This window comes from Arachis stenosperma, chromosome 9 (assembly GCF_014773155.1).
Source record: "Arachis stenosperma cultivar V10309 chromosome 9, arast.V10309.gnm1.PFL2, whole genome shotgun sequence".
Classification (NCBI taxonomy): Eukaryota; Viridiplantae; Streptophyta; class Magnoliopsida; order Fabales; family Fabaceae; genus Arachis; species Arachis stenosperma.
The window spans coordinates 55,627,428-55,644,907 of record NC_080385.1 but is presented as its reverse complement, the minus strand read 5'-3'; positions in this window follow the sequence as shown (position 1 = coordinate 55,644,907).

Genomic DNA, 17,480 nt, shown 5'->3' with positions numbered 1-17,480 from the left:
GCTACCCGAGTACCATATTTAAACTATGTGTGAAGGCCAAGGTAGTATTCGAAGATAGCAATCCAATATGGCTAAACTCCGAAAGGTCAATTACACTCCAGTGCATAACCTATGTGGCACCCGCTCAACAACAAAGAAGGCCTCAGAGAAGAAAAAGAACAGCACAAGAAGAACCTCATCAAGAAGAGCGTCAACAAAGAGAATATCAACAAGGAGAGTAATATGATCCAGCCAACATAAACTTGAGTCACATTCACAGAGCTATTAAGGATCTGGCAAGGAGATATATGGAGGGGGCAAGAACAGCAGTTGCACTTCCAATCTCAAATGATGAATCAACAGGCAGAGCTGCATAAATAACAAATGGAACAACAACAGGAACATTACTACCAACTTGCCCAATCCATCAACCAAGTGTCCGAAAGGCAAGAGCTTTAAGACAAGCGCCTTCAAGAACTCAACCAGCGTCAAATAGCTCAGATGGAATCAACAGGAGAGCATAAATAACAAATGGAACAACAACAGGAACATTACTACCAACTTGCCCAATCCATCAACCAAGTGTCCGAAAGGCAAGAGCTTTAAGACAAGCGCCTTCAAGAACTCAACCAGCGTCAAATAGCTCAGATGAAAGACAATTACACATGGAAAAGAATATGATGTAAACACCCAAGCCAAGCTGACTTATGTGGCTGAGCATATGCACAACTTGCACTCAACCATACCAAGGTATGATGCAATCTGCAAAGATCTAAAGGAGCAGGAGAAAGGAAAATGAAACATCAAAAAGAAATATTGAAGAAGAAGATGGAAGGTGCTGGTTTCTGGAAAAAGTTGATCGGAAAACACAAAGGAAGTGGAGATTCAAGCAATCAAGAAGGAACCTCAAGGGAAAGAGACAAGCAAGGAGATGGACGTGAGCACCCCCAGTGAGCAAAAGGTGGTGGAGTTCTTTCTTTTTTTCTCTCTCTCAAACCTAAAATAAGGAAAATCATGTATGAAATAGAACATGCTTCCATAATAGCTTAGGCCTCTTTAATTGTTAGTCCTTAAATTTATGTGCTAGTCTAGGTTCTCTGTTGCATCTTCATCCTGCTTAATTGTATACTTGTCTTTTGAGCTAAATGAAAAGAGAATGTTATAAAAAACAAGAGTGAAGTCCATGCTATAAAGATAAAAGTCCCAATGTTTGTGGTAGTTGATTAGCTAAGTTGGTTCACCAACAAGGTATAAGGGCAATTAGGTGTTCTGAACCATATGCTTGAAACACATCCTATGAGACTAGCTAAATAACAAGATCATAATAAGAAAAAGAAAAAGAAAATTTAGAGTGTGAAAAAGAAGGAGAAAGAATAAGAAATAAGGCTAGGCACCAAGAGTTTGAATCTTGAGGCATATGTCTGTGGTGCTTTTGTGCAGAGGATCTGCTTGGATGAATAAGTTCTTAGGAGTACTTTATCACTTGGTAACTTGGGTTAACTAACCCGGGATTATCAACTGAAAATCCACTATCAAGAGCAACCTTGCTACAAAGCACTTAGTAACCCAAAGAGGTGCTGGACAAGATCCTATTGGAGGATGATGCTAAGCTAGTGGTTCAACTACAGAGGCGGCTAAATCCAGCCATGAAGGAGGTGGTGCAGAAAGAGGTCACTAAGTTACTGGAGGCTGGGATTATTTATCCTATTTCTGATAGCCTGGTGCACGAAATTGCAATCACACTTTTGCAACCCCGCACAACTAACCAGCAAGTGCACTGGGTCGTCCAAGTAATACCTTACGTGAGTAAGGGTCGATCCCACGGAGATTGTCGGCTTGAAACAAGCTATGGTTATCTTGTAAATCTTAGTCAGGATATCAGAAATTATCAGGGTTGATTGTGAAAAGCAAAAGAACATGAAATAAGTACTTGTTATGCAGTAATGGAGAATAGGTTGAGGTTTTGGAGATGCTCCATCTTCTGAATCTCTGCTTTCCTACTGTCTTCTTCATCAAACACGCAAAGCTCCTTCCATGGCAAGCTGTATGTAGGGTTTCACCGTTGTCAATGGCTACCTCCCATCCTCTCAGTGGAAATGTTCAACGCACCCTGTCACGGCACGGCTATCCATCTGTCGGTTCTCAATCAGGCCGGAATAGAATCCAATGATTCTTTTGCGTCTGTCACTAACGCCCCGCCTTCAGGAGTTTGAAGCTCGTCACAGTCATTCAATCATTGAATCCTACTCAGAATACCACAGACAAGGTTTAGACCTTCCGGATTCTCTTGAATGCCGCCATCAGTTCTAGCTTATACCACGAAGATTCTGATTAAAGAATCCAAGAGATATCTACTCAATCTAAGATAGAACGGAGGTGGTTGTCAGGCACACGTTCATAGTTGAGAATATGATGAGTGTCACGGATCATCACATTCATCCGGGTTAAGAACAAGTGATATCTTAGAATGGAAGCAAGCATGATTGAATAAGAAACAGTAGTAATTGCATTAATCCATCAAGACACAGCAGAGCTCCTCACCCCCAACCATGGGGTTTAGAGACTCATGCCGTGGAAGGTACACAAAGAAACGTGTAAAGTGTCATGAGGTACCGATACAATGTCAAAAGATCCTATTAATAGTGAACTAGTAACCTAAGGTTTACAGAAATGAGTAAATGACAGAAAAATCCACTTCCGGGCCCACTTGGTGTGTGCTTGGGCTGAGCATTGAAGCTTTCATGTGTAGAGACCTTTTCTGGAGTTAAACGCCAGCTTTCATGCCAGTTTGGGCGTTTAACTCCAAGTTTTATGCCAGTTCCAGCGTTAAACGCTGGAAATTCTGAGGCTGAATTGCCACGCCGGTTTGGGCTATCAAATCTTGGGCAAAGTGTGGACTATTATACATTGCTGGAAAGCCCAGGATGTCTACTTTCCAATGCCGTTGAGAGCGTGCCTATTGGGCTTCTATAGCTCCAGAAAATCTACTTCGAGTGCAGGGAGGTCAGAATCCAACACCATCTGCAGTCCTTTTCAGTCTCTGAATCAGATTTTTGCTCAGGACCCTCAATTTCAGCCAGAAAATACCTGAAATCACAGAAAAACACACAAACTCATAGTAAAGTCCAAAAAAGTGAATTTTAACTAATAAAAATATACTAAAAACTAACTAGATCATACTAAAAACATACTAAAAACAATGCCAAAAAGCGTACAAATTATCCGCTCATCACAACACCAAACTTAAATTGTTGCTTGTCCCCAAGCAACTGAAAATCAAAATAGGATAAAAAGAAGAGAATATACTATAGACTCAAAAATATCAAGGAAACTTAGCTCCAATTAGATGAGCGGGACTAGTAGCTTTTTGCCTCCGAACAGTTTTGGCATCTCACTCTATCCTTTGAAGTTCAGAATGATTGGCATCTATAAGAACTCAGAACTCAGATACATGCCACAGACACATAATTGGGTGAACCTTTTTGGATTGTGACTCAGCTTTGCTAGAGTCTCCAATTAGAGGTGTCAAGGGTTCTTAAGCACACTCTTTTTGCCTTGGTTTAAAACTTTATTATTATTTTTTTCTTTTTCTTTTTTTTTCGAATTTTTTTTTGTATTCACTGCTTTTTCTTGCTTCAAGAATCAATTAGATGATTTTTTAGATCCTCAATAACAGTTTCTTTTTCCTCAATCTTTCAAGAGCCAACAATTTTTAACATTCTCAAAACAACAAATTCAAGAGACATATGCACTGTTCAAGAATTCATTCAGAAAACAAAAAGTATTGTCACCACATCAAGCTAATTCAACTAGTTTCAAGGATAAATTTCGAAATCCTGTACTTCTTGTCTTTGTGATTAAAGCATTTTTCATTTAAGAGAGGTGATGGATTCATAGGACATCATAGCTTTAAGACATGAATTTTAAATTTTATTATGAATTAGGAACAAGACTCAAAAATAGATAAGATGAGACTAAAAAAAAATTAGAAAACAAAATTTAAACTAGGCTCCAATGATAGAGGTTTTCACAGAGTTAGGACTCAACAACCTTGATTTTGAGAAGTGGATTCTCCTCAACTTGAGAGGAGAGCTTTTGGCATTTCAACTCTTGGAGTTCACGCCCTGCTTCTCTTGTTCCTTCAGCAATTTGCAGAGCATGCAGTTCTGATTCTGCTGTTCTTCCTTAAGTTGCTCCATAGTCTCTTGCAACTTGTTGATAGATGCTTTAGGCTGGCCAGTAGCCAATTTCAGGGAATTCAGGGAGGAACCTGCGCCCTCCTTTTGATAGAGTTGTCTTGCATTTGCCTTCCATTGACTTCTTGGTGATTGGATGTTCATGGGTATGAATTCATCTACTCCCATCTTCACCCCAGCCTCTTTACAGAGCAAGGAGATCAAGCTTTGGTAAGCTAGTTTGGCTTCAGTGGAATTCTTATTTGCAATTGTGTAGATCTCACAAGCAATCATGATGAACCTCCACTTCTTTTCCAAGCATAATGCAATGAATCATCACTGCTCTCTGATAGTGACCTCAGAACGGTTGTTAGTGGGTAGTGAATGCCCAATAAAGTCTAGCCAACCTCTTGCAATGGTTTGAGGTCTCCCCTCTTGAGTTGGTTTGGGACACCCTTAGAATTGGTTATCCACTTAGTTCCAGGGAGGCATATGTCCTCTAGAACTTGATCCAACCCTTTATCTGCTCTCACCATTCTCCTATTAAAGGATTCAGGATCATCTTGCAGTTGAGGTAATTTGAAGATTTCTCTTATTTTGTCCAGATGGAAGTACATAACTTTCCCTCTGACCATGGTTTGTAGGTATGGTAAGCAGTTCCAGTCATTCTCTGCTTATCTGTTAGCCACAGATTTGAGTAGAATTCCTGAACCATATTCCTTCCAACCTTTATTCAGGATTGGTTAGAACTTCCCATCCTCTGTTTCGAATTTGCTCTTGGATCCCGGATATTCATCTTCTTTCAGATCAAACTTCACTTCCGGGATCACTGACCTCAGACCCATTATTTTGTGATAATGGTCTTCATGTTCTTTGGTTAAGAACTCTCTTGATTCCAAAGATTCTTTGGATTATTCTCTTTCTTTTTCTTAAATGGTGTGGGGGAAAGGTGAGGCCGAACCTGTTTTTATAAGGGGGGAGAGGGAGATTTCGAAAAAAATTGAAAAGAGATTTGAGAAGATATGGAGAGGATTTGAGAGAAGGGTGAGTTTTTGAATGAGATTTGGAATTGATTTGAGATAGATTTGAAGAATGGTTTTGATTTTTGAAGATTTGAAAGTGAATGATGAAAGGTTGAAGTGTGTTTATGTAGAAAAGTATGGGTAAGAAAAGGAAAGTTTTAAAAAAATTTGATGGAAAAACAAAATCCTAGTCCCCCACCTTTCTGGCGTTAAACGCCCAGAATGGCATCCATTCTGGCGTTTAACGCCCATTTGATGCCCATTGTGGGCGTTTAACGCCCAGCCAGGTGCCCTGGCTGGCGTTAAACGCCAGAATCCCCTTTGTCACTGGACGTTTTGCTAAACGCCCAGGATGCTGCACACTTGGCGTTAAACGCACAGAATGGTGCCCATTCTGGCGTTTAACGCCCAAAATGGCACCATTCCTGGCGTTAAACGCCCAGAATGGTACCCATTCTGGCGTTTAACGCCCAAAATGCCCTTTACTGGCGTTTTTTCGCCAGTAAGCTCTTTTTCTCTGCTTTTTGAGCTGAATCCTTCTGTAACTCTGTGAATTCCTTCATTTTTGATACTTGCCTCTGTAAAAACAAATCATATAACCTCCTAATGACTGGGTTGCCTCCCAGCAAGCGCTTCTTTAATGTCTTTAGCTAGACCTTTACTGAGAATCACTCAAGTCTCAGTTTTGAGCATTCCTGCTCAAAATTGCTTTCAAGATAATGCTTGATTCTCTGTCCATTAACAACGAACTTTTTGTCAGAATCAATATCTTGAAGCTCAACATATCCATATGGTGACACTCCTGTAATCACATACGGACCCCTCCACCGGGATTTAAGTTTTCCTGGAAACAATCTGAGCCTAGAGTTGAAGAGCAGAACTTTTTGTCCTGGCTCAAAGACTCTGGATGACAACTTCTTGTCATGCCATTTCTTTGCCTTTTCCTTATAAATTTCTGCATTTTCAAAGGCATTGAGTCTGAACTCCTCTAGCTCATTTAGCTGGAGTAATCTTTTTTCACCAGCCAACTGAGCATCCATGTTTAGGACTCTTGTTGCCCAGTAGGCTTTATGTTCCAGTTCCACGGGCAGATGACAGGCCTTCCCATACACCAGTTGGTATGGAGAGGTTCCTATAGGAGTCTTGAATGCTGTTCTGTATGCCCACAGAGCATCATCCAAGCTCTTTGCCCAATCCTTTCTTCAGGCTATCACAGTCCGTTCTAGGATTCTTTTTAGCTCTCTGTTAGAGACTTCAGCTTGCCCATTTGTCTGTGGATGATACGGAGTTGCCACTTTGTGGCTAATTCCATATCTGACCAAAGCAGAGTATAGCTGTCTATTGCAGAAATGAGTGCCCCCGTCACTGATTAGTACTCTGGGAACACCAAACCTGCTGAAGATGTGTTTCTGGAGGAATTTCAGCACGGTCTTGGTATCATTGGTGGGTGTAGCAATTGCTTCTACCCACTTAGATACATAGTCCACTGCCACCAGAATGTAAGTGTTTGAGTATGATGGTGGGAATGGACCCATGAAGTCAATTCCCCATACATCAAACAATTCTATCTCTAATATCCCTTGTTGAGGCATGGCATATCCGTGAGGCAAGTTACCAGCTCTTTGGCAACTGTCACAGTTACGCACAAACTCTCGGGAATCTTTATAGAGAGTAGGCCAGTAGAAGCCACATTGGAGGACTTTAGTGGCTGTTCGCTCACTTCCAAAATGTCCTCCATACTGTGATCCATGGCAATGCCATAGGATCCTTTGTGCTTCTTCTCTGGGTACACATCTGCGGATCATTCCGTCTGCACATCTCTTAAAGAGATATGGCTCATCCCATAGGTAGTACTTGGCATCTGAAATTAATTTCTTTCTTTGCACTCTGCTGTACTCCTGGGGTATGAACCTCATAGCTTTGTAGTTTGCAATATCTGCAAACCATGAAGCTTCCTGAATGGCAAAGAGTTGCTCATCTGGAAAAGTCTCAGAAATCTCAGTAGAAGGGAGGGACGTCCCAGCTACTGGTTCTATTCGGGACAGATGATCAGCTACTTGGTTCTCTGTCTCTTTTCTGTCTCTTATTTCTATATCAAACTCTTGCAGAAGCAACACCCATCTTATAAGCCTGGGTTTTGAATCCTGCTTTGTGAGTAAGTATTTAAGAGCAGCATGGTCAGTGTACACAATCACTTTGGATCCCACTAGATAAGATCTAAACTTGTCAATGGCATAAACCACTGCAAGTAATTCTTTTTCTGTGGTTGTGTAATTCTTCTGTGCGTCATTTAGAACACGGCTAGCATAATAAATGACGTGCAGAAGCTTGTTATGCCTCTGTCCCAACAGTGCACCAATGGCATGGTCACTGGCATCACATATTAATTCAAATGGCAATGCCCAATCTGGTGCAAAGATGACTGGTGCTGTGACCAGCTTAGCTTTCAGGGTCTCAAACGCCTGCTGACACTGTGTGTCAAACACAAATGGCGTGTCAGCAGCTAGCAGGTTACTCAAAGGTTTTGCAATTTTCGAAAAATCCTTTATGAACCTTCTGTAGAATCCTGCATGCCCCAGAAAGCTTCTGATTGCCTTAACATTGGCAGGTGGTGGTAATTTTTCAATTACCTCTACTTTTGCCTTATCCACCTCTATTCCCCTGCTTGAAATTTTGTGCCCAAGGACAATTCCTTCAGTCACCATAAAGTGACATTTCTCCCAGTTTAAAACCAGGTTAGTCTCTTGGCACCTTTTCAGGACAAGTGCTAGGTGATTAAGACAGGAGCTGAATGAGTCTCCATATACTGAGAAGTCATCCATGAAGACTTCCAGGAATTTCTCCACCATATCAGAGAAGATGGACAGCATGCATCTATGAAAGGTTGCAGGAGCATTACACAGACCAAAAGGCATCCTTCTGTAGGCAAACACGCCAGAAGGGCAAGTAAATGCTGTTTTCTCTTGGTCTTGAGGATCTACTGCAATTTGGTTATAACCTGAATAGCCATCCAAAAAGCAGTAATAATCATGACCAGCTAATCTTTCTAGCATTTGGTCTATGAATGGTAAAGGAAAATGATCCTTTCTGGTGGCTGTATTGAGCCTTCTGTAGTCAATACACATACGCCACCCTGTGACTGTTCTTGTAGGAATCAGTTCATTTTTTTCATTATGAACCACTGTCATGCCTCCCTTTTTGGGGACAACTTGGACAGGGCTCACCCAGGGGCTATCAGAAATAGGATAAATAATCCCGGCCTCTAGTAATTTAGTGACCTCTTTCTGCACCACCTCCTTCATGGCTGGATTTAGCCTCCTCTGTGGTTGGACCACTGGTTTGGCATTATCCTCCAACAGGATCTTGTGCATGCATCTAGCTGGGCTAATGCCCTTAAGATCACTTATGGACCACCCAAGAGCTGTCTTGTGTGTCCTTAGCACTTGAATCAGTGCTTCCTCTTCCTGTGGATTTAAAGCAGAGCTTATAATCACTGGAAAAGTGTCACCCTTTCCCAGAAATGCATACTTCAGGGATGGTGGTAGTGGTTTGAGTTCAGGTTTGGGAGGCTTATCCTCCTCCTGAGGAATTTTCGAAAATTCCTTTGTTTCCTGTGGTTCTTCTTGATCAGGCTGAGCATCCTTGAAGATGTCTTCAAGCTCTGATTCTAGGCTTTCAGTCATATTGATCTCTTCCACCAAAGAGTCAATAATGTCAGCGCCCATGCAGTCATTTGGTGTGTCTGGATGCTGCATAGCTTTCACAGCATTCAACTTGAACTCATCCTCATTGACTCTCAGGGTTACTTCCCCTTTTTGTACATCAATGAGAGTTCGTCCAGTTGCTAGGAAAGGTCTTCCTAGAATGAGAGTTGCACTCTTGTGCTCCTCTATTATGCCTGATGGATGTTTAATGGATCCATCAGCAAGTTGAAGGTATATCCGGGTTGGTTTGACTTCTCCAGTCAACCCAAGCTTTCTGATAGTGGATGCAGGTATTAGATTAATGCTTGCTCCAAGATCACATAGGGCTGTCTTGGTGCAAGCGCCTTCTAATGTGCATGGTATCATAAAGCTTCCTGGATCTTGAAGCTTTTCTGGTAAGCTTTTCAGAATGACTGCACTGCATTCTTCAGTGAGAAATACTTTTTCAGTTTCTCTCCAATCCTTCTTATGACTTAAGATCTCTTTCATGAACTTAGCATAAGAAGGTATTTGCTCAAGTGCCTCTGCAAACGGAATCTTTATTTCAAGAGTCCTTAGATAGTCTGCAAAGCGGGCAAATTGCTTATCCTGTTCCGCTTGGCGGAGTTTTTGAGGATAAGGCATCTTGGCTTTATAGTCTTCAACCTTAGATGCTGCAGGTTTATTCCTTACAGAAGTGGTTGAAGAAGCCTTGTTAGAGGGATTACTGTCAGCACTCTCAGGTGTCTGATCTCCCCTTGGCGTCTGAACGCCAGGATTGGGTGGAAAATGGGCGTTTAACGCCAACTTTTCCCCCTTTTCTGGTGTTTGAACGCCAGAACTGGGCAGGGAATGGGCGTTTAACGCCAGCTTTCCCTCCCTTTCTGGCGTTTGAACGCCACTAGCATTCCTCTCTAGGCTCTTACTGTCCTCAGAGGGATTTTGAATAGTGGGTTGGTTATCCTCTGTCAATTGTTCCTTATTTGACTTTTTGCTCTTTTGAGTGGTGTTATCCAGTGTCTTCCCACTCCTCAATTGAACTGCTTGACATTCCTCTGTTATCTGTTTAGATATTTGCTGTTTTGCTTGATTCAACTACAGTTCTATGTTCTTGTTAGCAACTTTAGTTTCATAGAGCATCTCTTTAAATTCTGCTAACTGTTCTGTCATCAGGAGCAATTGTTGATTAAGCTCAATCATCTGTTCTTGAGGATTAGGGTCAGTGACTACTGTCATGACTTCCCCTTCTAGAGAGAATTCATTGCTAGAGTACAAATATTGGTTTCTAGCAACAGTGTCTATAAGCTCTTGAGCCTCTTCAATTGTCTTCCTCATGTGTATAGATCCACCAGCTGAGTGGTCTAAAGACATCTGAGCCTTTTCTGTAAGCCCATAGTAGAAGATGTCTAACTGTACCCACTCTGAAAACATTTTAGAGGGGCATTTTCTTAGCATACCTCTATACCTCTCCCAGGCATTATAAAGGGATTCATTATCCTCTTGTTTAAAGCCTTGGATGTCCAGCCTTAGCTGTGTCATCCTCTTTGGAGGGTAAAAATGATTCAGGAATTTGTCTGATAACTGTTTTCATGTCTTTATGCTTGCTGTAGGTTGGTTATTCAACCACCTTTTAGCTTGATCTTTTACAGCAAATGGAAACAGTAATAGTCTGTAGACATCCTGATCTACCTCTTTATCATGTACTGTGTCAGCAATTTGTAAGAACTGTGCCAGAAACTCAGTAGGCTCTTCCTGAGGAAGACCGGAATACTAGCAATTTTGCTGCACTATGATAATGAGTTGAGGATTTAGCTCAAAGCTGCTTGCTTTGATGGGAGGCGTGCAGATGCTACTCCCATATGCAGCTGTAATGGGGTTAGCATATGACCCCAGAGTCCTTCTGGACTGATCAATCCCACTTAGGTCCATAATGGATAAAGGGAAATGATATGGATTGCCAATAGATAAATTTTGTTTTTTTTTTGAATTAACCGAAAAATAAAATAAAAACAAAAGGAAAATATAATAAAAAAATTCGAAAATTGAAAGAAAATAGGATCACAGCAAATTGAAAACTGAATCAAGTAGTTAATTAAAAAGATTTTGAGATTAGCAATTAGAAAGATATGATTGAAAAATTTTTATGAAAAAGATATGATTTTTTTGAAAAGAGGAAAGAGAAAAACAACAAAATGACACCAAACTTAAAATTTTAGAAATTCAAACACAATTTTTCGAAAATTTTTAAGAGAAAAACACAAAGAGGACACCAAACTTAGAACTTTTACGGATCAAAAAGGGACTAAGGAATGCAAAATCGAAAATTAAAAGAAAAGCAAAAGCATGCAATTGACACCAAACTTAAAATATGAAACTAGACTCAACTAAAAGACTCTAAACCAATAAAAACAAAACAGTCCTAATCTAAGCAACAAGATAAGCCGTCAGTTGTCCAAACTCGAACAATCCCCGGCAACGGCGCCAAAAACTTGGTGCACGAAATTGCAATCACACTTTTGCAACCCCGCACAACTAACCAGCAAGTGCACTGGGTCGTCCAAGTAATACCTTACGTGAGTAAGGGTCGATCCCACGGAGATTGTCGGCTTGAAGCAAGCTATGGTTATCTTGTAAGTCTTAGTCAGGATATCAGAAATTATTAGGGTTGATTGTGAAAAGCAAAAGAACATGAAATAAGTACTTGTTATGCAGTAATGGAGAATAGGTTGAGGTTTTGGAGATGCTCCATCTTCTGAATCTCTGCTTTCCTACTGTCTTCTTCATCAAACACGCAAAGCTCCTTCCATGGCAAGCTGTATGTAGGGTTTCACCGTTGTCAATGGCTACCTCCCATCCTCTCAGTGGAAATGTTCAACACACCCTGTCACGGCACGGCTATCCATCTGTCGGTTCTCAATCAGGCCGGAATAGAATCCAATGATTCTTTTGCGTCTGTCACTAACGCCCCGCCTTCAGGAGTTTGAAGCTCGTCACAGTCATTCAATCATTGAATCCTACTCAGAATACCACAGACAAGGTTTAGACCTTCCGGATTCTCTTGAATGCTGCCATCAGTTCTAGCTTATACCACGAAGATTCTGATTAAAGAATCCAAGAGATATCTACTCAATCTAAGATAGAACGGAGGTGGTTGTCAGGCACACGTTCATAGTTGAGAATATGATGAGTGTCACGGATCATCACATTCATCCGGGTTAAGAACAAGTGATATCTTAGAATGGAAGCAAGCATGATTGAATAAGAAACAGTAGTAATTGCATTAATCCATCAAGACACAGCAGAGCTCCTCACCCCCAACCATGGGGTTTAGAGACTCATGCCGTGGAAGGTACACAAAGAAACGTGTAAAGTGTCATGAGGTACCGATACAATGTCAAAAGATCCTATTAATAGTGAACTAGTAACCTAAGGTTTACAGAAATGAGTAAATGACAGAAAAATCCACTTCCGGGCCCACTTGGTGTGTGCTTGGGCTGAGCATTGAAGCTTTCATGTGTAGAGACCTTTTCTGGAGTTAAACGCCAGCTTTCATGCTAGTTTGGGCGTTTAACTCCAAGTTTTATGCCAGTTCCAGCGTTAAACGCTGGAAATTCTGAGGCTGAAATGCCACGCCGGTTTGGGCCATCAAATCTTGGGCAAAGTGTAGACTATTATACATTGCTGGAAAGCCCAGGATGTCTACTTTCCAATGCCGTTGAGAGCGCGCCAATTGGGCTTCTGTAGCTCCAGAAAATCTACTTCGAGTGCAGGGAGGTCAGAATCCAACAGCATCTGCAGTCCTTTTCAGTCTCTGAATCAGATTTTTGCTCAGGACCCTCAATTTCAGCCAGAAAATACCTGAAATCACAGAAAAACACACAAACTCATAGTAAAGTCCAGAAAAGTGAATTTTAACTAATAAAAATATACTAAAAACTAACTAGATCATACTAAAAACATACTAAAAACAATGCCAAAAAGCGTACAAATTATCCGCTCATCATAGCCCCTAGGTGAGCCCTGTCCAAGTTATCCCCAAGAAGGGAGGTATGACAGTGGTTCATAATGAAAGGAATGAACTGGTTCCCACAAGAACAATTATAGGATGGCGTATGTGTATTGACTGCAGAAGGCTCAATATAGCCACCAGAAAGGATCATTTTCCTTTACCATTCATAGACCAGATGCTAGAGAGACTAGCAGGTCATGAATACTACTGCTTTTTGGATGGCTATTTGGGTTACAACCAAATTGCAGTAAATCCTCAGGACCAAGAGAAAACAGCATTCACATGTTCATCTAGAGTATTTGCCTACAGAAGGATGCCATTTGGTCTGTGCAATAAATCTACAACCTTTCAGAGGTGCATGCTCTCTATCTTCTCTGATATGGTAGAAAAATTTCTTTAAGTCTTCATGGATGACTTCTCAGTATTTGGAGACTCATTCAGCTCCTGTCTAGACCATCTAGCGCTTGTTCTGAAAAGGTGCCAAGAGACTAACCTGGTTTTAAACTGGGAGAAATGTCACTTTATGGTGGCTGAAGGAATTGTCCTTGGGCACAGAATTTTTAACAAGGGAATAGAGGTGGATCAAGCTAAGGTAGAGGTAATTGAAAAATTACCACCACCTGCCAATGTTAAGGCAATCAAAAGCCTTCTGGGGCATGCAAGATTCTATAGGAGGTTTATAAAGAATTTTTCAAAAATTGCAAAAACCTTTGAGAAAACTGCTAGCCGCTGATACACCATTTGTCTTTGACACACAGTGTCTGCATGCCTTTGAGACTCTGAAAGCTAAGCTAGTCACAACACCAGTAATTTTTGCACTAGACTGGACATTACCATTCGAACTAATGTGTGATGACACTGACCATACCATTGGTGCAGTATTGGGACAGAGGCATGACAAGCTTCTGCATGTCATTTATTATGCTAGCCATGTTTTAAATGACGCGCAGAAGAATTACACAACCACATAAAAGGAGTTGCTTGCAGTGGTTTATGCCATTGACAAGTTTAGATCTTATTTAGTAGGATCAAAAGTGATTGTGTACACTGACCATGCTGCTCTAAAATATCTCCTTACAAAGCTGGATTCAAAACCTAGACTCATAAGATGGGTGTTGCTTCTGCAAAAGTTTGATATAAAAATAAGAGACCGGAAGGGGACAGAGAACCAAGTAGCCGATCACCTATTTTGGATAGAACCAGTAGCAGGAGCGTCCCTCCCTCCTACTGAGATCTCTGAAACCTTTCGGGATGAGCAACTCTTTGCCATTCAGGAAGTACCGTGGTTTGCAAACATTACAAACTATAAAGCTGTGAGATTCATACCCAAAGAGTACAGTAGGCAGCAAACAAAAAAATTGGTTTCTGATGCAAAGTACTACTTGTGGGATGAACTATACCTCTTTTAGAGATGTGTAGACAGAATAATTCGTAGATGTGTGCCTAGAGAAGAGGCACAGAAGATCCTATGGCATTGCCATGGATCACAATATAGAGGACATTTCGGAGGTGAGCAAACAGCCACAAAGGTTCTCCAATGTGGCTTCTACTGGCCTACTCTCTATAGAGACTCCCGAGAGTTTGTACGTAACTGTGACAGTTGACAGAGAGCTGATAATCTGCCTCACGGTTATGCCATGCCTCAGCAAGGGATCTTAGAGATTGAGTTGTTTAATGTATGGGGTATTGACTTCATGGGGCCTTTCCCACCATCATATTCAAACACTTATATTTTGGTGGCAGTAGACTATGTATCCAAATGGGTAGAGGCAATTGCAACACCCACTAATGATATTAAGACAGTGATTAAGTTCCTCTAGAAGCATATCTTCATCAGGTTCGGTGTCCCTAGGGTACTGATAAGTGATGGAGGCACTCATTTCTGCAATAAACAGCTTGACTCTGCTCTGATCCGATATGGAATTAACCACAAAGTGGCAACTCTATATCATCCATGGACAAATGGGCAGGCTGAAGTCTCAAATAGAGAACTAAAACAAAACCTAGAACGGACTGTAAGTACCCGTAGAAGGGATTGGGCAAGTGTAACATCCTGCATTTTTGAAAATATAATTATAAATAAATTGTGATTTTATTTTATTAAGTTTAAACTTTATAATTTTGGAAATTATTCTATTAGAAATAATTAAATAGACTCAGAGATAATTTTATTTTGAATCAATTAATATTCTTAAGTAATTTTATTATATTGGAATATTTTGTATAATTTTAGTAATTGAAAAACAAGGAAGGATTGTATGATTTAATTTAAGTAACTTTTATCCTGAAAAAGTTACGATTTATTTTATTAATTTGATATCCTATCTTATAAATTAATTAATTAAGAGTAATTAAATTAGTTTTATTAATATTTGGAGTTATGTTAATTAATACTCTTATGTAATTTTATAATTGTTATTACATATAATTTGAAATTAAGATTTAGTAATGGAAGCAATATATAACTTAATTTAAGAAATTTTTATTATGGATAAATTATGGTCTATTTTATTAGTTTAAGCTCTTAGAAATTAATTTACTAGAAAATGATTAAATTGATTTTTATAAATACTTTGGGTTTAAGTTAATTAAGGTTTATGTACAATCTTTACTATAATTAGTTATTTTATATAAATTGAAATTAAAGTTTTGGTAATAAGAAAGTAATGAAAAATTATATCGTATAATTTAAATAATTGATGTTTTCGGATTTAAACCATATTTTACAAAATATGATTAGTATATTTACTTTATGATTTAAATTAGAAATAATTATTTGAGCTCGTTAATAGATTGATAGATAAAATCTTATGCATTTTAAAAGTAATCTTTATAGCATTATATTTGAATTCTAAATTGTTATCCTATCATAAATGTTTTGTAAAATTGTTAAATTACTCGTATATATTTTTCCTAGTCTTATGTTTCTTATTTTATACGTACTGTTATTATCTAATACGTATACTCCCTAACCAATTACACTAACACACGCACACTGCAACTCCTCCTTTCCCTAATGATCCACGTTCCTTTATTCTTTACCACTTGCTCCCAAAACAAACGTATACCACATCCTCTGAAATTAAACAGAGAGAGAGAAAAGGGAACGTCCAGAGGAGGGAAGGACGAAAGGGAAGAAGAGGAGAGGAGAAAGAAGGGAAGCGCTCGGTGGTAGTCTACTCTCCGTCAGCGCCGCCGCCGTTATTGTCGCACAAGAAGGGGAAGAACGACGCGTGTGAGAGGACCGTGTGAAAGGGGAGGGAGGTTCCATCGCTGCAGCTGCCTTTGATGAAAGTCGCCACCGTAATAGGGACGGACTAAATGGTGGAGAGGAGGTTTCGTTGATGTTGTTGCAGAGGAAAAGAGCAAGACGTGTGAGAGAGTAACGCACATAGGAGGGACCTTTCCTCCGCCGCCACCGCCGCCGCCGGAATCTTTGGTCGCCGCCATTACTAGTGGTGAGTCAGTTAAGTCCTAGCCATGAGAACCACTATCTCTGAACCCTTGTCACTCTTTAAATACCTTGCATCTGCCTCTGATGTTCTTAGCTGTATTGTGTTTGTTGGAGCTTGTCTCAATGGAGCCACTAGCGGGGTGTTGCTGCTGCCGGAACCACCGCAGGGTGTTGCTAGGAATCACTGCTGCCCTGCTTCCGTTATAATTAGGTTCAACATCCATTGGCCTGGGTTAGCCTTTTTCCCTTATTTCTGCTCCAATTGCACGCCCTATTCTGCCAATTCCTTATTAAACTGCTTGTTCTTGTTTTAATCCAAATTTGGCCTGTGCTCTGTTTTAAATTTCCAGAGCCGCTTTTGCTTTCGATTCTATTGAATTTGAAATCTTCATTTCGTTGCAACCATGATCACTGTTGTGGGAGCTAATGCTGCTGCTATCTTGATTGAAACTGTTGCATAGCTAGTATTGGTCCAGCCAGCTGCGTCGTTATAATCCCGCCTCTGGGTTCTTTTAATCGCGACATCGAGGTAGGGATTTAAAACGATTTTAATTTAAGAATGCCTACAAGGTTTATTGAATAACTGCAATTAGATTTAATAGCTGTGAGTAATTGATTGATTATGTGAATATTGAATTGTGGCTGAAATTGTGATTGGAATGGTTGAGATTGTGATTTGGAATTGTTGATTGGTGATAATGATTGATTGTGTAGATTGGGAATAGTTTGATAACTTATTGTTGAGAATGACTGAAGTTTAACGGGTTATGTTGGATTTGTTGCTGCTGAGCTATTATTTGGTATATTGTAGTGTTAATGAGCTTGGTTGGTGGTTGATTTGGAATTGGTTTTGAGGGGTGTTGAAGGGTTGGATTTTGAATACTAAATGGTTTGTTGAAAATCAGGTTCTCTTGAAATTAAACGGCAATTTTGAAAGTGAATCAGTGACTCTATAGTGACTGAAATGATAAGAATTTAAGTGTTAAAAAAAATTATATTAAGTGTAATTGTGAAAACTCAATTTTGAAGGTTTCGTATCAACTAGAGAATTAGTTATGATTTTTCAAAGTTGAATTCTAAACTCTGATTTTCTGCATAATTTCTAAACTGAGTCAGCAACTTTGAAAAGCTATAACTAAATTTGTGATTATCAAAATT